Below are 22,045 nucleotides of genomic sequence, written 5' to 3' on the forward strand. Positions count from 1 at the left end.
CCAACACCTCAGAGATCTAAACAGAATTTAGTTACTTGTTTCCTTGTGGGCCCCTCCCAGGTCACTTTCACAGAGCTCTGTACTCAGTTTCAGAGAAACTTAGACAAGGAAAAGAGGGTAAAGATGCTGAGGGAAGAAATGTGTAAAATCCACCCTAGTGGACCTTAGTTCTCTGCCTAGGAATCCACTGTGACACCTCTGCCCTTGGATTCTGAGAGCAGCGAACTCACTTGGAGTGGTGGAACAGCAGAGCTTTGTCTACAAGTTATATTCAAAGGCAAAAAATCTGCTGTAGCCCTCGAAAAGTATAACTGAACAAGGAAATGCAATTATTTCATATATGTATTAAGTCAATCCTTGCTAACAACTGGGAAATTCTGGCCAATACTCTGAACTCTTGTGTATGAAATGCAGTATGCTTGCTTAGATATATTTAATGCTTCTAAATTACTTTTTGAGAGCTTTAGGCTGATGGGTACTGCTTGTGCTCTCTAGCTTATATTCCTGACTCCTTAGGCAGTTGAGATATGAGTTCGTGACAGGTCTTGAAGAGCAGGAATTTTTATGAGCAGTTTTAAATTGCTCACAAATTTTTTCCTACTTCTAACTGAAATTTTTAAAAAAAAAAGTTATTCTAAATAGAATAAAATTGGTTTACATGGTGATTGCAATGTACAATCTTTGGAAGTCGTCTGACAAGCAGCAACCTTTAACCATTTAAGATCAACCGATGTGCTCATGAACACTAGGAATTGTGATGTCAGGGGTTAGCTTATTGTGAATGGATGGGGACTTAGGCTTTATTGTTGGAAAACCAGCTGACTATTGTATAACGGTTATCCCTAATGGTTATTTCCTCAGTAAGGACAATTATTCACCCTGAGCGCTTAGACAGTGCCCCGTCAATTTTGGCGTTTCAGTTTGGTGCATCAGAGGCGCTTCCCTGGCCGCGTTCACACGGTAATTCGCGGCGCCGGGGCCCGGGCGGCTCTCGGCGCGGCCCCATCGCCGCCGGGCGCGGGGGGCGCGGGGCGCTCGGCGGGCGCGGGGCCGGGCCGGGCCGGGCCGGGCCGCTGTTGGCTGTTGCCATGGCTCCGGCAAGCCGGGGGAGCCCAATGAGCGCTCTGCGGCGGTGCCGAGGGGACCAGCCATTTTGCTTATGGGAAACAATGTGACATATTATGCTGTGCCGTGCCGGGCAATAAACAAAAATCCCGTCGGGGGACGCAGAAGAAACGGGCGTATCAGTGAGTATTCGCGGCAGCAGAGCGGGCTCGCGAGCTGCCATTTTGACAGGCTGGCGGCTGCCGCTCCCGCCGCTGATCGGGGGAGGTGGAATGCGGGGCGATAGTGCTGCATATCTGCTGTCAGGCAGCGGAGCGGGGGTTTGTCGTGTGAAGGCAGGGTTCCTCCGCAGTGCTGTCTAGGCAGCTCGCTGGCCGCCGCTCGGAGCGGGGCCGGGGATCCAGGGGAAGGGCAGGGAGTCGCCGCCGCTGCCGCTCGGAGCGCGGCTGGCGCCGGGCGCTGCCAGGAGCAGGTGTGCGGCTCGGCCCGGCCCGGCGCCGCTGCGGCTCCCGGGCTGCTCCCGCCGGGCGAGCGGCTGCCGCTGGGCTCCGCCACAAAAGGAGCCGCTGTGCGCCTCGGCTGCTGCGGGAGAGGTACCTGGGCACGGGCTGGTGCGGGTCTGTGGCACAGCTGGGCACAACTTCGTGCGAGAAACAAGCTTCTCTTGGTATCTGTGGCTCGGAAGGTTGGCTTTGGTCGGTGGCTGGTTTAGAGTGGCTGCTGAATTCACTGATCGGACTGCGTTGTCCTTAAACGTTTCGATGTGAGTGATGCTTCCATATGGTTGCTGATTCAGAAGGATGCTTTCAATAGATGATAATTTTTTTAGTAGATAATTCTACTAAAAGGCAAGGATTGTCTTTTTGTTTGGATTGTCATTGTGGTTTTTATTGTCAGGATAGCGTGGGTGAAATAAAATATTTTAGAACTCGTGAGCATGTTTGCCTTACATCACGGAGTTCATCACTAGTGGATTCCATGCATTGTGTTCAGCCTCAGTGTTAGATTTAAATTGTCCAACTGCTGCTGTGCAGTATGTAGGTCATGATAAAAAGCAGCTTTTTCACCAGCTTTCAATGGGCTGCATGGCCCAGTGCTGTGGTTGATTAGTTTGTGGTACTTGTGCTGTTAAGAGTGGTGGTGTAAAGCCAGCTCACACCTCCTTTTTAAACATATCGCACGTTCCGTGCTAGACAGAGCACAACACACCCATTGTGTCCCTCTGTTTGGCGTTCAATAAAAGGAAGGAAACGAGCACTCCACATGGAGCACCAGCACATTAATAGCGCAAGACGGTTGAACTTTTATTGAACAATCCCAGTGATTCTGAGATAATCTACTGTAGGTAGAGACAATAAAAACACAGCCCGTATGTAAGGAGCTAATTGGAGTGGGAGAGGTCTTCTGATAGGGACTATGTGTTAATGCTATAGATTTTCAGTGAAAATGGATTGTTCTGAATAGTTATTAATCACAACACATTTGTTGTAGTTAAACCGAGGTCAATAAAACCTCAGTCCCTCTGAATTCGCTTATAATGAAATGCATTAAATTATTCTGACAACTGATCCAGATATTCTCATTCACTTTGCATCTATAGAAAATAAGATGATATTTTGGTCTTAACTCGTCTTTAATAATTACATGGGTTTAAATCCCACTGAGATGAGCCATTTGTTTGGACAGTTGAGTGGGCATGAAATCAAGAATTTGAGGTCTGGTATCTTTATAGTTAAATCAGTAACCAGCACCCTGTAACTAGGAGCCAAATTCCAATGTTGTTTCTGTATATATCCTGCAAAGGCATTTGAGCAAGCATGTTCAGCAACTATCCCCCAAGTGAGACATTGCATATGGAAACAGCAATATATAACTGTATTGCTACTATGTGTTCTCCCCATTAGAAAAACTCCATCTTACTTGAACCATTTCAGGATTTAAAAATAAAAAACACAAAATCACCGACTTCTTTCTCTATGCCTCTGTGTAGGGGTCAGACAATAAGTGGTTTAGAGAACTGCCTTCATCTGTGTTCTAGAAAGTGGCATGTGCCTTTACAGTGTGGTATTGCATGAATATTTATGATTGAGTCTGTAATTATGATGAAAATTATAAACAAGCAGAGCTAGTATTTAAGACGTTGGTAAGTCTTTAACGAAGAGGAAGCTTTTGTTACAACAATAAGAAACATGGATATAGCAGTATACAAAGTAAAGGATCTTGCAGTTCAAGGTGAATTGATTCTTACTGTGGATTCTTCTCACTATGAAGAATTTATGATTTGAGGAAAACAGGTGAAGATTAGCAATGAGTAATCACTAAACAGTGTGCACCCATTAGGTGCTGATAGATGAATCTTATTAGCCAGTATTATTTAAACCAACATTCTGTGCTCTTTCCATTCTGCTTTTTTCCTTTTGTTATTTTTCTCTTATCGATTCCCAGCTTCCCTCTGCTTCCTTACTGTCTCTTTGGCAACATCTGATCCCATCAGAGCTATTTGTAAATCAAATCGGTGACTGTCAGTAGTGGTCATGGAGGTGCTGCAATAGAAGCTGATGTGGAGGAAGAATTTAAATGAGTTAGAGGTAAGAAACAGCAATCAAGTAATGAGCGTATCCAGTGCGAACTAATTCCACATCATGTAAGTTTTAAAGGCCTAGAATTGGGTCAGTGATGTAGAAATCAAATGGGCACGCTTGGAGAGGGACATTTTTCCTCTCATGATGAACTGAAGTGTATTTATAAACAGAAGGTTTACAAGATCTTGACAATAATATGACATAGGATAAATTGGAAAGTTTTGTATTAGAAATGGTAGCATAGAGGTCTTGTTGAAGTCTAGAAGTTTTTCAGGCTTCAGTGGAGCCATGGTTTTTATCAAGAGGTGATTATGCATTATTGGAAAGCCTCTAGGTTATCCAAAGTCAGGCTCTCTCTTGGTCAGCAGAGATGTAAATAATATCAGCCGTCATGCTTTAACATTACAGGCGCTTCAAAAATTTTTTAGACAGGTGACCTTAGAAGGTGACTCTGGGGCCATGTGTAGCTCTTAAACAGAATACCAACAAAGCAAAAGCAGGCAGATTAATCCTGAAATGCAGTGTCATATTAGCAGGTGCAAATAGTAATAGAAATAAGAGACCAGGATGACCGAAGGAGGTAAAATGAAGTGGTGTAACAGCTTATTTTGTATGCTGTTTGTTTAAAATAATCAGGTTTGGACAAACAGTGATAAACATCAAGCAATCATGGGGTATGTGGAGCACAATAACCTTATAAGAGCTAGTGTGGAATTGTGTTGTCTACCCTCAGCCTGTGGACTCTGCTTGGTGTGCTTACATACATGACCAACCTGTGAGGAGCAATACAGATGGGATGTGCCCAGGGAAGACACTCAGATGTCAAGTGAGGTGACTGTCAGTTCTGCACCGGAAGGATCAGGTGTTGAATGTAATATGTCAATTATGAGGTTGTCTGGAGTGCACAACCTCCATCAAATGTGACCTTGGAACAGTATTTCTGCTCCGGTGAGGCTGTCTGCACAAAAATAGAAATAAAAATTGTCAACTTCTACTTGTTTGTAAACTAGAATTGTACAAATGGATGCTTTGTTGTTGTGTCCTACTGTTCTGATACCAGTTCTTTCTCATGCCATTATTTCCTGTTGGATTAAACATGTTACTGTTGCCAGTCTGAATTTCCTCTCTTAACTGTTGTATGTAGCGTGTAGCTTCCTATTTGAGAAAAGACTGTGCCATAGATGCTGTGTTCATTTTTATTCAAATAGTCTGGTGTCTTTTCATGGAAGTGTTTTGACAAAAGCTGACCTTTCTGAAATTATGAAGCTTCTTAACATTTAAAAGCTAAAACAAAAGCTAAAAAGACTTTCAAAGGCATTGATGTAATGGAATAGTTCATGTATGAGAGGGAAAAGGGAGAGAAGTACTTAAAAGGGCAACATGTATCTTTGAGTAAAGGCATGCTTGTCATGTAGATGACAACACTTTAGGACTCCAATTTCAGTGTTTTTGAACCATGTAATGTATTTTTCTGTTCAGATGTATTATTCCATAACAGTGATACATCATAGCTAATGCTGCTGTAAAGTAGGAAATTCCAAAGGCGGACCCTTTTCTTCTGTTATTTCTAACTTCTTTCCCTAAATAGGTTGATTTTTTTTTGGTCTTTCTGTACTGAATGCAGATAGTGTTCTGACTCATCCACCCTTAAAAACCTCACCAACCACCATCAGGGGATTGAATAGCACAGATGTGGTTCTGTGTTCTTAAGTAACCTGAGTAACATATTGCACTTTTGAAGAGGTGATGCTCAAGGTCCTGAGTCTCAAAGAATAGTGAGAAAAACACTCTAAAAGGAAAAGCAAACATTCTTCCTCTCAATCATTACTGTGATCCAACTATACACCAAACTTTTTCATTGGCCTTTTCATAAAACAGCTGTTAAATAATGCTGAGAGTTAGAATAATGAAGGTCTTACTTCTCTGAAGGCTACTTGTCTTGCATTTTATGTACAAGTATTAAAGCGGTGTACTACTGAACTGTTTGACAGGTACCTAAAGCTATCCTTAGTTTAGCAGTAGTGGCTTATCAACTAAATTTGTCCACAAGCATCGTGGCTTTATTTTTTTTGCTTCTTCAGAACCCAAAAGAATATGGAGGAATGCATGATGAAACCAAATGGAAATGGAATCAGTAACTGCAGTTCTCACAGCTGAAAATCAGATTCATTGAAGTTTATAAAAACAGTAAAATGCATTGATTTCTAAGCGTTGTGTTTGGTTGTAGGATCATGGGTTATGCTAGTAAGAAATCAGTAGTTGTGACTGAAGGTCAAAATAGGTAGAAGGGTCTTTGTGTTTTTCAAACAGTTTAAAAGCAAAGATGTGGTTTCTTAATGTATTGTTGATTTTTGGTGGGTTTTTTGGGGGATTTTTTGCTTTGTTTTGGTTTGAGTTTTTTTTAGGTTTCTGTTTGTGGGTTTTTTGTTTGTTTGGGGAGTGTTTTTGTTGTTTGTTTTTGTTTTGTTTTGGGGTTTTGTAGGTTTGTTTGTTTGTTGTTTTTTTGGGTTTTTATCGAGCAGCACCAATAGGCGAAATCCCAGTTCAACTTCAGCAAGGCTGAAAGGTGACTGTAACCCTTCCTAAGAGGCTTAGGGTTGGATGGTGTAGCCTGTGATTAGGAGGGGTAGGGACTATGTCAAGAGCAGGACAGCCACAGAGTGTTCTTGTCAGCATGATGCCATGTTGCCTGAGGACTCCTGATTAACCACAGCTTGAATGTAAAGCTTCATCACCATAGTGTACCTTGAGTGCTATCATGTTTAATAAAGCCACATATATCTTTGTGGGATTAATTTGCTAAAAACTAATACTTTGTCAAAGTTTAGTTTTAGCAAATGGTGGGGTAGGGAAGGCTGTCCAAGATTAAGCTATCTGGATCAATTCTGGTGTCTGAAAAATGCATGAACTAGAAATTACATACAGAGGGTCTCTGTGCACATGAACAATATTTTCACTAGTTGAAGTGACTACAAGTGAAAAGTAGTGATTCAGACAATAGATCAAAGCATGGGTTAGATAAATTGGGTGCTTTGACTGTTGTTTTTCTTTTAATGTTCATTTTTTCTTAATAAAAATTAAACACCATTATAAAATAAAAATATGTTCATTTTTAAACATAAATAAACATGTAAACATTTATGTAAACGTAAATGTAATCCGATGTGTTGGCATCAAGCAGGTGCAAAATGACATTTGTAAGGTACTAAATGCCTGTTTCTTACTGAACTTTGTTTTCATTTGAGAACTTCAGATTCTCTTATTGGTTCTTTTGAGAGCTTTTCTAGTACATTGAACTATGATAAATAAGGAAGAGTAAATACTTGGTATGTGGCAATTATTGATTGGTGAGAATTACAAAAACTTGTATTTCAGGAAGGTTATTTAGTAAATCTCTAGCACAGGATGTTTTTCTCTCTCCAATAACGCAGCCATCATGGACTGTCACAAGGAGTGGGTTAATGGATTAGATGGCCCAAGTTTGTCTTGGTATTTCAACTGCTGTTTGTAAACATCATGCGAATTTTGCATTTCAGACTGTTTCAGCTTGTGAGACAATCCTAAATTTTAGGGATTGGCCTAGGGGAAGTATACAAGAAATAATTCCCTTTTGAACATCCAGGTTACACTACTGACTTTTGGGTATTTTGTGCTTTGCACTTGTTAAAATCTTACGCAGTTATTGTCTGATTTAGGCATCAACCTTGTATTTTCTTTCTTCCCACTAATAGTAAAGATTTCTAAGAAAAGCAAGCAGTAGCAACCCAAAGGGGTGCCAGTGCAAAACACTGGTTATGTTTTATTTAATTCATGTATTGATCAGGTACGTCACACTGCTCCTTCTAGCCAGTTACGCAATTACACATTTTAATAAGCAAATTCTGACAGAAGACAGCAGTTGTCAGCACAAATTTAATTTAATTTCGTTTCTAGTGAATTTCTAATGAACAGGCAACTCTAAGCAGTGACATTCTCCAGATAATCAAATTCATGGTAATTGCAGTTTTTCTTCTGGAGAAATCTGTATTTGTTAGGAATCTGAAGGAAATAATTATTTCAGTGTGACTGATGCAATCAAATGGTTTACTTTGAATAAGTAAAATATAAAAGAGGCTAATCAAATGAAGTGCTACTGTATGAGAGCAAAACGAAAGGCTGACAGGTTTGACAGTAGAATAAAGACCAAATCAAAGGCTTTGTTTTGACATACATGCAGATAATCAGGCAAATTCAAGTCTTTTAAGAGACCTCTTCTATAAGGGTCACTTTACTGATACGGATCATGTAATCTGAGCCTTGCAGATTATCATTCTACTTTTAAACATGTACAAGAGAGAGGTTTTTAATTTCTTATTTGCATAGCTGTAGATTTACACATTCATATGTTTTTGCCATTGGCATTTGATTCACAGATGACTGATTTATGGTCTTGAGCAAAGGCCAAATTCAGGACACACTTTTAACTGCAAACTCTACAAAGATTGTTTGAAAGGCAGCACCTGTTGTAATTAATACAAACAAAGCAGTAGGAGGATGCCTTCCAGCTTGAGGAAATACTCCTCTTATGAGCAACGCAATAATAATTGCAGAGATGATATGCTAAATTAATTCGGGTGTGAATTTGTTTTTGGTATATTTAGTGGTGTAATTATCTTAAACACAATTCTCTGAAGTCAGTCACTTCTTAGATAAAGAACAGAAATTAAAATAAACATGTCAGTAAGAGCTGCCGAAAGTTCATCAGGGTCAAGGTCTTTTTGCAATAGGTGCTGAACATAAAGGATGGAACAGGCTTGATGCAAAGGTAAACTCAAAAGCAGGTTTATTGACAGGTGGCTTTGACCACTGCTTGACTACAGTACCAGTGGTTTCTTGATTTCCTGTAGCAGAAATGAAAATGTAAAAGGTGTTTGAGGAAGAAGAAAACAGTAGCTTTGTAGATGAACTTGGGAAGCGTTCTTATGATAAAAAATTACTGCTTCTTATGAATGGATGAAAGGTATGTGGGAAAATTTGATACTGTGAAGAGATTTTTGGGAGTTGCAAGAGGTGACAGGAAGAGAATTACAAAAGTGCTTGAAAGGGAAAAGGAGAAGGATAGATATAACTGCTGCAGTGAAAAGACAACGAGCCATCTATATGTGCCCTCTATTCTGGGGCAAGGACAGCTGCAGTGGCTACAAAGAAAAAAAATTAGACTGGTCTCATGGGGTGCATTTTGCACAGATCAGAATGTGTTACTTAAAGCCATGGGTTCAGATGCTGTAGTTAAATTGTATGTTGACAAGAGGCTTAAACAATAGCATTCCTTATGGGGGACCAAAAAAAAATTAGAAATCAGAAATCAGATTTCAAAAGTGCTGTGGAGAAATCAGTCCTCTCAGGAAAAGCTACAACACAAGCTTAGAGTGAAGGGGAAACAGGTGTGAAGAAACATGGACCAGTTCCTTGAGGAGTTCACATACTTGAGCATTCAAGGGTTTTTTTGGGGGGGGTTTATTTAAAAAAAAAAACAACCCAAGAAGTCATGTTTGCATTCTAGTCAAATTTCCAACCTATACACAGTGTGCCAGGTCAGGCTATAGATTTAATTTTTTAATTGTTTTTTTTTTTTAGTCTTCTTGTGCACACATAGTAATTCCAATCGAAATTTTCAGATTTGAAAACAAATTGATCTCCTTCTGTGGTTTTATTCTTTATGTTCTATTTTATTCTTGGGAGACCCAAATGGTAAAGTCCTGTCCCTTCACAAGCACTGTAAATGAAGCTTTAGAAGTTTACATTTTCAATGTGATTACCCATCATGAAAATAGGATTCTCTCTGGCAGTCCTGCACCAGCAATGGAATAATGCAGTTCTGAGGGTGAGGTCAGGTGGTAAGGAGCTCTAATTTCTGTCCCTTGGTTTTGCACCCATTTGTTTTAACTGGGACAAAATCTGTTAGAATGTTGATGGGATATTTAATATGTTTTGCTTTATACACAAGTGTATAAGGGCTTCAAATTTCTTTAAGGAAAATGTCCATTTCTCAGTTTATTACTTGGCTTTAAAATTATGAGCTGAGCTGGAGCTTGGAGGTGGCTTGAGTTCAAACATGGCTTAAAAGAGTAATTGTATTGCAAGCTTTCTTGTGTTTAGTGCTGTCAAATCTGTGTAATTCTACTGTCATATTCAATATTGTATATATAGTAGGTAGACTTCTATGGACTTTATCTTCCAGTATGTTTAGGAACAGCTTCTCTTTATATTCATTAGAAATGGGGTTTTTTTTCTGAACTAATTGTAGATAATGCTGTAACAATTTCACATTCAATACCTAAAATTGTCAAAACAAGCTATTAATATATGTAATTTAAATCTTCATAAAATAAACCACTTCTGTTGAATTCTGGACTTATTTTCTCTAGTGATGACATGTGGGTAGTTTTTACTAAGCACTTCCTTAAAGGGCTAAAAGGATTTTTAGTTCTGCTTTGCCCAGAAGCAGGTCATTTTTTAATTAACTTTTTTAAGGATAAGTTTGGAACTATACTCGGAGGCTTCTACCCTTTTTGGTGGGTACAATAAACAATTGTAGAAATTTTACCCTTACATTTACAAAACTGTGAAATCTAACTTCTTGTTTCTCATAACCCTAAATTAGAATCTTAAGTTGTTAAGTGCTGAAATGATGATTCAAGTTTGGCCTTGTAAGAATCCAGTCTGGATAATATTTTTAAAAGCAAGGACATGACTTCAAGGCAATTGTTTGTCTGTGACTTACCTCAAACCTGGGTGTTTTCTTCACCAAGACACATTCTAAACAAGGAGCTTAGAATTTATTTAAAGGTTCGTTGGAAGAGGGCAGAGAAGAATTTAGCAAAATGACACAAGTGAAATAATGATAGACTATGGTTTTTTTGAAAGCTCTTATTGATGTTTTCTCTCTTCGAATGCAATGGTAGGAATACTTCCTGAATTAATTAAAAGCAGTTACAGTAAATCTGTGTGCTTTTAAAATACCATTTAAAAGGCCTTAGCATCCAGCTTTTTGCTAGTCTAGCTTTAGGTTCAGCCCAAAGTGACTGTAAATTTCTTTTGAAGAATACTGGAAAGATTTAGATAAGAGATGAAAAAAAGTGTTGCACTTGTATTTATTTGTGTCCCTTGATATAATGATTTTTTGATTATCATTACTTACATAGGCATTTAAGTCTTACTATCATTAGTAAGATCTGGCCTGAAAAGGTTGGCACCATCTTGAATGAATCTGCTAACCTTATTTACAATGTATTTATTACCGGAATTAGCTTCACCTGTTTATATGCACAAACTTTACTGTATTTTGGGGAGGTTCTGTTAGATAAATAGTCCTACCTCTTAAAACTTGCTGAACATAAGAAGTTATGTTCAAATTATGCTGTGCATTTCAACTTGGAATCCTGCAAATGCTAACCAGATTTGCAAACTGAGGTCAATGCAGTTGTGATTTTTTTTAATCTTAAGTTTTCTGTGCTGTCTATATGAGACACACCTGTGAGTTTGAAATGTCACCATCACAATCAGGGTAAGCGGTCACTAACTTAATGAGGAGGAATCAGGAAATAGAGATGTCTTTGTGTTGTCATTTCAAAGGCAGCAGTGTTTCAATACGGCATCATAAAAAGGTTTTGTGTGTTGACTTTTTAGGTGTGGATTGCATAAAAGTTAGCATAGAGGTTTGATTTTTTAATATATTTATAAATTTCAATGCTATCTCTTTTTTCAAAGTACTATTAAAATGATTTGAACAGCTCAACTTATGGACAGTTTAGACTTTGATCTTCACTCACGTGTTTCTAGTTCATGCCACCCATCTATCGTAAGCTGATTTTGTTATAAATAACCAAAAGCTGTACAGACACTATGTAAAACTATTAGTGATTTCCCCCCTCTGTTGTTGCCCTCTGGTTTCAAACTCCAGTCGCCAGATAACTGTCAATCAATCATATGTAATTTTTTTTTCACCTTGCTGATCAGAATGTAAAGGCTGAAGGAAAAACATCAAATGCTTTTCTAATGTTCTCCTTATGAGCAATTTATTTAGTTGCTGTAGGAATCAAATGTGCCTGAGCTTAAATTTAAGTCAATGGGTTCAAAGCAGAAGGCAGGGCAAACAGAACACAAGCAGTTTAATGTGCTTTTGGACACATTACTTCACATTAAACTTCTGCTAAAATATGTCTGCTGTCTATTTTTGACGTCTTTATATACTAGGCTGTAATTTGACAAATTTTTTTATCTGTACCCTCTCTCTCGAGAAGTAAGATAGAAAACTATGTGATTAGGTATTCTGCATAAATTTTGTAGGGAAAATTTACCTTTCAGCTTCTCAGTTTTGTTTCTCCATTTATGTAAAGCTTTCAAGCCACTCAAGAAGCAGCAGATACCACAAGTCACTGACTTCATCCTTCAGGTTTATTAAGTGCAAATGTTACTACTCTGTTGTTGCTTGTAGTGATCATTGTCTAAGGATTAAAATTGAAATTCTCTGTTTTGAACAGTCATTTCATCAAGCTGATGAACAGCAAGCAGCCTTAAGGGGAAAGAAGGGTCTTTTGAGCTGTTATTTCTAATAGGTGAATGAATTTGAAAAACAGAGGATGTTAAAGTTCTGAGGAAGTAAACAATTTCTAGGAAAGGAAATCCACCTTTCCATGTGTTTATTTTTCAAAGAGAGGAAACTGCCTAATAGCTGTAAAACTTCATGGATACAAAAGAGGATATCTACTTCAGATTATGTTACCTTTGACTTCCAGTTCTCACGTATCAAGAACCCCTCTTCCAGCCTTCTTTTGGGCAACTTCAACCGCCTTAGATTTATGGTATGACACAGGTGCTCCTTCCTCTACCCAATGTGCAAAATATGTATAGTCATATTATTCCAGCTTTCACTTTGTTGCTGTTTAAGAATATTTTTAAGAATCTTTTCTCTCCACCTTTCTGGGTGGCACTTGCCTTTGTCAAATGAATTGGGGTCTCTTTAATGGCCTAATTTTCCTAAGGAGTATACACTGCATCTCATTAAATGTGTAGTCATACTGGCTACTAAAAGCAGAGATAGCAAAGAAGTCTTGTTTTAGGGTTGTGTCTGTAGACTGTGTTCCTTGTGGAAGCATTTTTCCATTCAGGGAGAAAGTTTGCAGTGGAAAATGTGGCTGCAGTTTTGAATTCTTTATTACTGCTGTTCACTGATCAGCAGTGAAGACGTACTGATGGAGTAGAATTAGGAAATTTCTAAAGATCCTTAGTACTGTCACCCATGGTGACTATGCTCTTCTTGTCTTTTATTTGCCACTTAAACGAGGGTCAAATTCTATTAGCTGAAAAATTAGTTCTGACCTACAGATAATTCAACACAGAGCAGTTAACTGGCAGCACAGCTGTAACATCCTGCATTGCCTTGGGTACAGCAAACATCAAATTGTCTTTCCTCAGCTAGGAAAAGCATGAATGTAGCTCAAACAAATGTTTCAAACTAATAGCCTGTTCTGCAATTAACAGTCCTGTAAAGAACACAAACACCAAACAAAAACTGTGAAAGACCTCTCATTTTCACTTAGCTGAAGCAATGCATGATAGATGACTACATTATAATGTGCCTCTGTTAACAAGAAGACAAAACAAACACAAGCTCAGCACCGATCTCCTGAGCCATTCTCCATTTGGGCTAGGACTAAGTGGGGTATAGAGTATCCACTGGGGGGTGTTGGTATCGTGCTTTAGGAGCTGTAAAACTTCCTGGAAACCTTTCCTGGAGTTTCTTTCCCTCCAAGGTACTAGTATGAGGACTTGTCAGATCTTTGGGGAAATTACGGTCTTCTGGAACAAAGAGATTTGAACAGGAAGGGGATCAATTTTCTGTTTTAGGTGCTTCCTGTTGAGTGTGCCACATCATACTGCAGAAAGGGGGGGGGGGGTTGTAGGCTCAGGCATTTTGGCAGCACCTTTTTTTGCTGATAAGCAGCATGAAGGTGGACAAAGGTGGAGGCAGTGTAGCCGCAAGTAGGTTCAGTCTGCTGGTGTCATGTACCTGAGCTCTTGAAATAACTACCTTCTTTGCAGCCTGAAGGACTGATAATTGTCATGATTGTGTGAAACTGAGCAGCAGAGAAAGAGTTTGCCAAAGCAGTGGTGTGTTTCTGAGCTTTGCCTGACTTCAGTTGTTTCTATTACGTCAATATCATATGTTGCCATTAGAGGTAGGAAACATAAATACAAATGTCGGGTGGCTGAAAACCTGATATTGCCTTTGAAATCAGATTAATGGGGGAAAAGAGAAATCAGAAAAACACAAGACTCTGGTAGTATTGTGTTCTAAAATGCTGAAGAGTTATCTTTTTAGTTTTCAGTTAATGGATGATAGTGGTAAAATTAATAAACTGACTAAAGGAACACTGATGGAAAGATGGTTCTCTACGCTGTTGTTTGACTTGTTGTGAGAAGTTCTATACTCATTTGAGGCGACAAGTATTCACCCTAGGGTTCAGTGCCTGAAAGCTTCTGTTGCAGTAGCTCGGCTGTTTCCTACCTTCTGTGCTATGAGTAGCAGAAAACATTAGAATTACTTAATTGGTAAAGCTAAGGACTGTTTTTCATATAGGTCCCTTATTTTTTCATTACTAGCCTGGCAGCTCAGCAAATTGGCAGGAAACCATTGTGTTAATTATTGAGAAGCCTAAACTCCCTTGTGGATTTATTCATGGTAATTGGAATAGAAGCTCAATACAGAGTGCGGAGGTGTAAAGCTGGCCTAGCCATAATCTGGTGGTTTAAGACGAAGCAGAATGGCGTTAGGCCTTGTGTGCTTTGTAACATAAGTCTTTCTGAAGCGGAAGGAAGGATTTGGGACTTGTGTTACTTCTGTGGATTTCTTTTTCCTTACATGGACCAGCAGCTTGAGAGTGGAAGCTGCACACGGGATCATGTCCCCAGAGCTTGGTGATGGCAGTTCTCCCTTGAGGAGTGAGCAGTTTTATCCATAGATAACTCTGGGAAGGTGTTAGTGTTTCAGAGTATATTGTTCAGGTGTAAATATTTCAGAGTAACTCAAGGCAGTTGCTCAAACTTTCCTTTCTCCTAGGTAAGTTTTTTCTTTCTTAAGCTTATGAGAGTGAGTCAAGTTCTTGCTTTGTGAGCCACATGAAGTATGTGATTACTCTATGAAAGAGAGCCGGTGTCCTCAAAAGACCAGACAATAGCTTGACACTTGGTATGGTGCCACGGAAGTGGGAGATGTGACTGTAAATCCTTCTGGAAGTTTAATCCAGGTTTTCCATATCCGTGGCAGATGTTTCAATGTCCATCAGTATAGTGTTTTTCAAAATAACGTGGTAGCATAACATCGTCTTCCATGGTTTTGATAAAGAGTGGAAAAGACCTGAGAACATCTTCTGGATATTTTTGCCTCAGATTTAAGATTGATAAAACACAAGGCTGTACAGGACAGCTGTCACCAAAGTAGTTTCACTGAGGCAAGGCATTGCTTGCTTGGTTCAGGAGGAGAATTTTAACTAACTGTTAAAAGACATACAGATGTTTAGTAATTTCGGCATATATACATACAGTGGGTATTTTAAAAATTGCCACTTTTCATTTGAGCTCGAAAGACCCTGTTACTTGCATTGGTAAGTCACAGGTTGAGAGTCCTAGCTTGTTTACATTTCTGATGTTTAGGTCTTTAGGAAAACCTGTAATGCCCTCAGCACCCTCCCCAAAAAACCCACAGTCTTACACAGGAGTTAAGCACATTTTAGCAGAAAACAGGCCTGAAGGACAAATAACTTTGTACCAAGTTCTTGGAACAATGGCCTAGCAATGTATATTAAGAGTGAGATTAACAATTAGCTTCTGTTCCCCATTTCCTGAAAAGGCCTTTTCATATTTATTTTCCTGCTCATTTTTAACTGTTTGCTCTTGGAACAGAGGAAGTTAGTTTTACTAGAAAAATAGGCAGGCATGTTATCCTGTTGGGCCAGTTTCACAATGATAGCTGCAGTGGCTGTAGTCATTTTTCACATCATTATGAGAGTAGTTACATGGTTTGCACCCATTTATGTGGAATAGGCTAAAGTATTGTAATTGGTTCTAACAGATGACTAAGAGGCTTTAAATATTTAGATAATATGCTTTCAATAGTTGGAGGGGTTTAAATGCCTGTGATTTCATTTCAAAGTTGAGAGTATGTTTTAATGTAGTTATTTGGTACTGATTTAAAGGTATAATAATTTTAATGGATTCTATATGATATAATGGTGTTATTAAACATTAAAAATTATAACAGCTGTTTATTATAACTGTAAAATGTCTTACAAAAAATAGCTAGGGGTTTCAGGCTAACATAAATCTAAAGTCAAAAATGAGAACTCAGTATAGGCTTAAGAGATTTGGTGTCTTCTGAAGAGAATGCAGGTCTGTTGTTCTGCAGAACATCAGAGTCAACTCTTCGTCAAACATGCACCATTTTTCAGACCAGTTCATGTTAATGACGTGAGAGTGTGATTCTTGTTGTCTTGATCCATGTCTTTCAAATGCATGTTATCTGTAGAACTCTTCTATGACAAATTCAGAAGGCTGCTTTGATACTTTGTTTGAGTAAAGACATCCCTGGCACTAAGTTCAGTTAACACGTCCATGCATTTTTACTTATATTATATAGGATTAACCACAAATAATGTTGTATATGACCTATGTGTAGCAAGGTATTCCATCCTGTCCAGGAGCATGGCCACCCTTCTTCATAGCCCCATTGCTTTTCAGGAGTGAAGGTTACTGAAAACACACTAACAGTAAAGAAAAAAGTCTTATTTGTATGATCCATCAAGTTCATATATGTCCAAACCACTTTTGGGAATAGGTGAAATCCAGGACAAAGCATGTGATCCATAGCTTTCCCTCTGTCGATTTTTTTTTTCCTGCACTCTAAAATACACTAATTTCAGAGATTGAGATGATCAGATCTATGGATGAACACTCCCAAGGGAGACTTCTGAAAACAGAGAACATCCATTTTGCTTCCAATCTCGAACATTAAATTCATTTAATGTTATCTGTCATAGTTCAGATAAAATTCAAGAAATGTGGTTGTTTGGAGAACAAAAAATGAACAAATGAAAGAAATCATATCCATACTCTTCATTTCTTCCTGAGGCAGGTAACATGCAATTCATTTAGACATACTATCATACTACTCAAAGGTATTGCACTAATATTAAAATATATTATTGGAATCATAAATAGAATAATACAAGGAAAAGGAGTCATTACACCTGGCTGTGCCGTGTTCACCTGCATATCTTGAAATCTACAGGGACACTTCTCAAAAGGAGTATTCTCCTTCAGCCATTCCATGTGAAGCTCCAGGGCCTCAATTGTGTTTGAAAGGTGAGGCTTAGAAAAATCATGACTTTCTTTGTATGAATCTGTGCAGTGGAGCAGGCATGCAAATTTTGTCTCTCAGTATTTTGAACAACCTTCTGTATCTCTTACCTATCAAGATTTTTTCCTCTGGTTTATGAAAATCTCTATAGTGCCTGTCCTGTAGTGTCTGGCCACGGAGCTACTGGAGACTTTCACCAAGTACCTACATCAGCAATGTGAACTATACTTCTTGATCATGTTTGAATTCTTTAATCATACTGGAATATCTAAACACACTAATCACACTGGAAATATAAAGAAACTATATTCTTAATTTTCCTATTGCTGATAGCAATGAAAGAGATTATTGTCAGTCTCTGAAAAGCATAAGGTGACTGTCTTGGTAATAGTGACATATTTTTTTTACTAATAAACATACATATACGTTTATCTTTGAGACCTCGATGATATATGTGACACTTCTGACATCTCATGTTTACTGTGGATAAAGATGATCTGGTTTGTATGCAGTACCTAAAGCACCTTATTATATATCGAAACAGTGCTTATGTCCTGTTCAGTAAATGCTAATAGGTAAACTGTCATTTACCTACACAAATACAGTTGCAGAGAGTGTGTGAAGAAACAAGGCATCAAAATGGTTTAAGTGCTGATGGTGACTCAGCTAATGGTAAATCTGTCTTCTGAGAAAATGCCTCTAAAAAGAAATGCTGAGCTGCAAAGTGTTGTGTATTAAATTATGTCAGTAGTAGATTGATACTGCTAATAATGACTTTAACACATACTTCTAGTTTTGCGTTTGTGTAGTATTAGTATTTAGCATGTGGGTATTTATTGATTTAGCTTGTAACCATCAGATGAAGGCATTATGGATGGCAAGGTAATGTAGAATCTGACACTAGTGGTCTGGTATACAGGTCTTGTATTTATTTACACACTATACTGCATGTTCCACCTGACCATTACAGCTCTCAAGCTGGCTATAACTCACACAGTATCTGAAAGTCCTTAAATAGCTTTGTTCATGAACTCAGATATAAACTGACCTTTTTATCTTTGCTGAACTAGTTTTTTGTGGTAAAATGGTGGTCTTAAACTAGACATCAGGAATGAAATAGCAATAATGATTAATTTAACAGGTTGGTATTTAGAGTTTGTGGGTTTTGTTGTAGCTTCTTTTAACTACTGTAACACTAAAAATAGCTGAGATCAAATGGAAAGGATGCTTTTGAGCTAACATAGAAAGAATTTGCTCTATATTTTAACATTTAGCAGCTTTTTCATTATTGAGTGTTCTATAGCTAGTTGTTTTTATGCAACTCTTCAGGAGAAAATGTGCTTTTCATGTTTGTTTATAATAATGAGCATTGCTTTACTCTTTTAACAGTTTGCTAAATAGCTTGTATCTGGCATCCTGTTTCATGTGTCCATATAACTTCTAAACAGCTACTGTTCATTAATAAATCAGAAATTAATGTGTCCCATGGCATTTTAAAATGTTATCAAATGAATGTGTTTAAGTGACCAAAAATTTAGCAGATATTGAAACATCTTGCAATCTTACCACACAAGCCTGTTTTAGGTTTTGAGCTGTGAGAGTAACTTTAAGTCTCATAACGTTTCCGTGAACAAAAGTAATAAAATTTTTGTTGATGTTGTTTGAGGAGTTTTTCTGAGGAAGCAAAACCAAGAATTGCTGAGATATATAGAGGGAAGTTATAGAGAGGGATATGTTGGAAGCTTACCACTCTACCAGAAGAATCTGCAAAAAATTAGGCAATGATAATTTTTTAATCACTCAGTTTATCTGTGTTTTCCTAAACTTCAAAGTAATTAGCTTGTATATACCCATTAGGATGTTTGGGGTCTTTTCCTAGAGTCATTAATTTGTATTGATACTTTCTGTTTCCCAGTATTTTTACATTTTGGGAAATGTAAATTGGTTGGTTGGCAATGTGACAGAGGAGGACAGGGAGATATTTGTCATGACACTGAATGTCCCTGGTCAAAAAAAAAAAAAAAATAAATAAAATAAAATAAAATAAAATAAAATAAAAAAGATGGAATGCCAGTGGCTTCAGGTCTCTAGGCTTCCAAAACAGTACTGTTGCTGAAACTGGAAACTTGAGATGCAAACTTCAGTCTTAGTATACTGATTTGTCCTGTCCTTGGATGTGTATACTAGTCAGATATGATGGACTTCAGTGCAAATAGAATTAGACCCATCTCGGGTGAAACCTTGTGTAAAGAAGGCAAAACATCTTCAGACATAACCAAACTCAAAAGATGTCCTTTGCATTAAAAATATGGTAGTTCATTGTCTGAGCTAAAAGTTATAATCTTCAAAGTCCATGATTTCCTTTTAAAAGTAGTTTGGTTTGTTTTTTTCCATCAACAGTGGTTGTTCCCTGCTCCTTCTGTTTCTTTAAATAAAAAATTGGACAAAGAACAAAGTTTTTTTGCTATGGATTTCCTGATTTTTTTTTAGCTTGGGTTGGGAGGCTGCTTGTTCTGTATTACATTTTCTTGATAGTAGGCAAGCCCATTACTACTGAAAATAGCTCAAATATTCTTAGAAAAAAAAGTCAGCAGCTTAGACTCTTTCTCTTTTTCTTTTGCAGACTCTTGAATGTGAGTTAAATTAATTTCTTGAGAGAAACCTTCATAAAGGGCTAAATAAACAAGGTCTACATATACAGAAATTTCTTCTGCTGCATTTGAGACACAGCTAAACTCGTCTGTCTGGTAAGTCATACTTTTCTTAAGGATTTGTTTTTCTTCCTGCCCTTATGACTTGCATTCTTGAGTTTCTAATTAGTGCTCAGAGAAAACCAGCTATGGCTTGCTGGTAGTTCTTGTACATTCTGTATATGAAATACAAAGATTAATCTCCAAAGTGAAAGATTTGTCATTACTGTGCCACTTTTATAAATTTCAGAATAGTATCTATAATTCTGTATGGTACTTCGGTATACATGGGGTTTAATCAGTTATCTATCTTTGTTCTCAGTGTTTCAAAGCAAAAGTTGTGATTGTTCTGTCTTGGATTTACCTGCTTGAATGTTCTGTGTTTAATAAACTAACTTAAGAATGTATTGCAAAGTATATTCGGGTTCAAGTCAGAGTTTAAAAATAAACTTTCCCAACATTCATTCATGTTTCATTGAGTTTTGGTTTCACCTCTTCTAGATAAAATAGGTGGATACTATTAAATACAATACTTTCTTTTTCTTGGTGATGTGCCTATTTCATGGGACAGTAAGCATACTTATCAGTAGTCTTTAATTGATCATGTAATTCTGTAACAGTTCTATTAAAAGTATTTATGTCTTATAGTTTCTTTGGGTTTTGATTGTACAGCTTGAAACAATATTTTTTTCCTTTGGTTATGAAGTAATCATTGAGTTTGACCCAAACAAAAGCAATTTTGTCCACTACCTTCTTTTTAATTCTTTATTGCAATAAAATGAAGAAGGTCTTGGAAGAGTGGAAAACGTTTTGCTCCATGCTGTTGTTTTTCTAAGCAGTTGGCTGGCATTAGATGGCACCCTATATATACCCAGTCCATCTAATCACTTATGCTGCAATGCTTTTGCTTGCCACAGTTACTGTGTGCTTAGATACTGCACACCCTAGTTCTGTACAGTTAATTTTGCAGACTTTGCTATAGTCCTAACATGCGTTTATTTCAAAAAATAGGTCAAAAACAAATCCAGTGGCATATTTAAAATATTATATTTAATGTAAAGCAATAGTTATCCTTTCATAGAAAAAAAACCCCAAACAAAACAGATCAACACCTTACATAAAAGCTGTTGAGAGGCTTTCCAATTAATTTAAGTTTTAGTAAGAAGCTTTCCATCTTATTTTTGGATAAAAAAAGAAAAACTGAAATAGGCGTCTAGATTTCATAAAAAATATCTTACTTGTCTTACATTAATGGTTTTAGTATAGAAAGAGTTTGTTACCTCAGAATTACTTCTCAAAAAACTGAAGCTTCTGAAGGAAATTAAGACACCTCCAAGGTCATGCTGCAATTCTGTTTGAGCAATTTAGAAATATGTGACCCCTTAACATGTCAGAAAACATAGCTGGAGGAGAAATTACACATAAATAGGCTGCATAATAGACAAAAATCTGTTCCAATTATTTTCAATTAAAAACGGTGCTTGAACTGTTCAAAGTAAGGGCCAGAGATGGTCTGTTAATGGTCATTTTATAATTCATGTAGGTTTGAATTTACCGTATATTTTGCACTTAATTTTTGAGTGAACAACAGGGCTGACTTAGAGGAACTTGTATCTGGCATGCTAACACAAGCCAAACTTTAACTGAGTGAACTTGGCACAAAATTCAGCTTAAGAGAGGAAATCTCAGGAGAGCAGTGGAATTCCTCTCCTTGAATAAGTATACCTCAGCATTCGTGGGGAACAACTGGTAACATTTTGTGCACGTTTCTGCTTTTGACAGTGTGTCCTTTGTTCACTTCCCAAAAGGGGTGTCAAATACATTGAAGAAAAAAAAAAAACAACCCCAAAAAACTTCCTTATTTTAATTTTTATTTTTACTTAATTTTATGATCCCAAGGAACCCATTAAATCTGGGATGGCCTAACACCATTGTTTCTAACTCTTTTTGTGTAGAAAAAAAGGCTCAGTTAGAACAGTTTGGTTACACAACTGTGTTCCTTCCTTACTGTCTTTGTGAGGTCAAATAGAAAGGTAGGAGGCAGGTATATCTAGAAACATTTTATGATGGAATTATTTTGACAAAGTGTCTCAGAAAATGTTTTCTTTTTGCCAGTGTAAGTGTTATCCAAACAAAATATGATATTACTGAACTGTTACCTTAAGAAACAAAGGATCATCATAACTTAGATTTCTTGTTAAAAGCTTTGTGCTAAGAAAGACCTTAAATTAATGTGCTGTTTAGTCATGATGTTACTTCCATGGTGTGGTCTTTTGTTCGTTTACTGGTAACAGTGGAGTTTTATTGGAACT

The 22,045-nt window shown here is 37.6% G+C and overlaps 1 protein-coding gene across 4 annotated transcripts in view; it reads left to right on the top strand.

The window, feature by feature from the left end:
• The first annotated feature begins 956 nt into the window (after positions 1–956).
• Positions 957–22,045, top strand: part of SORBS2 (sorbin and SH3 domain containing 2) — a 148,461-nt gene continuing 127,372 nt past the window's right edge. For 2 of the 4 annotated variants that reach the window (XM_066185871.1, XM_066185875.1), the window contains exons 1-2: positions 963–1,247; positions 19,667–19,790. The gene's annotated coding sequence lies outside the window, so the exon portion shown is untranslated. Of the gene's footprint in view, positions 1,248–19,666; positions 19,791–22,045 lie in introns of all 4 variants that reach the window. The other 2 variants (XM_066185869.1, XM_066185870.1) reach the window with 2 other exon arrangements.

Source organism: Chamaea fasciata, unplaced genomic scaffold, assembly GCF_029207755.1.
Source record: "Chamaea fasciata isolate MVZ Bird 193981 ecotype frontalis unplaced genomic scaffold, bChaFas1.0.hap1 SCAF_6, whole genome shotgun sequence".
Lineage (NCBI taxonomy): Eukaryota > Metazoa > Chordata > Aves > Passeriformes > Sylviidae > Chamaea > Chamaea fasciata.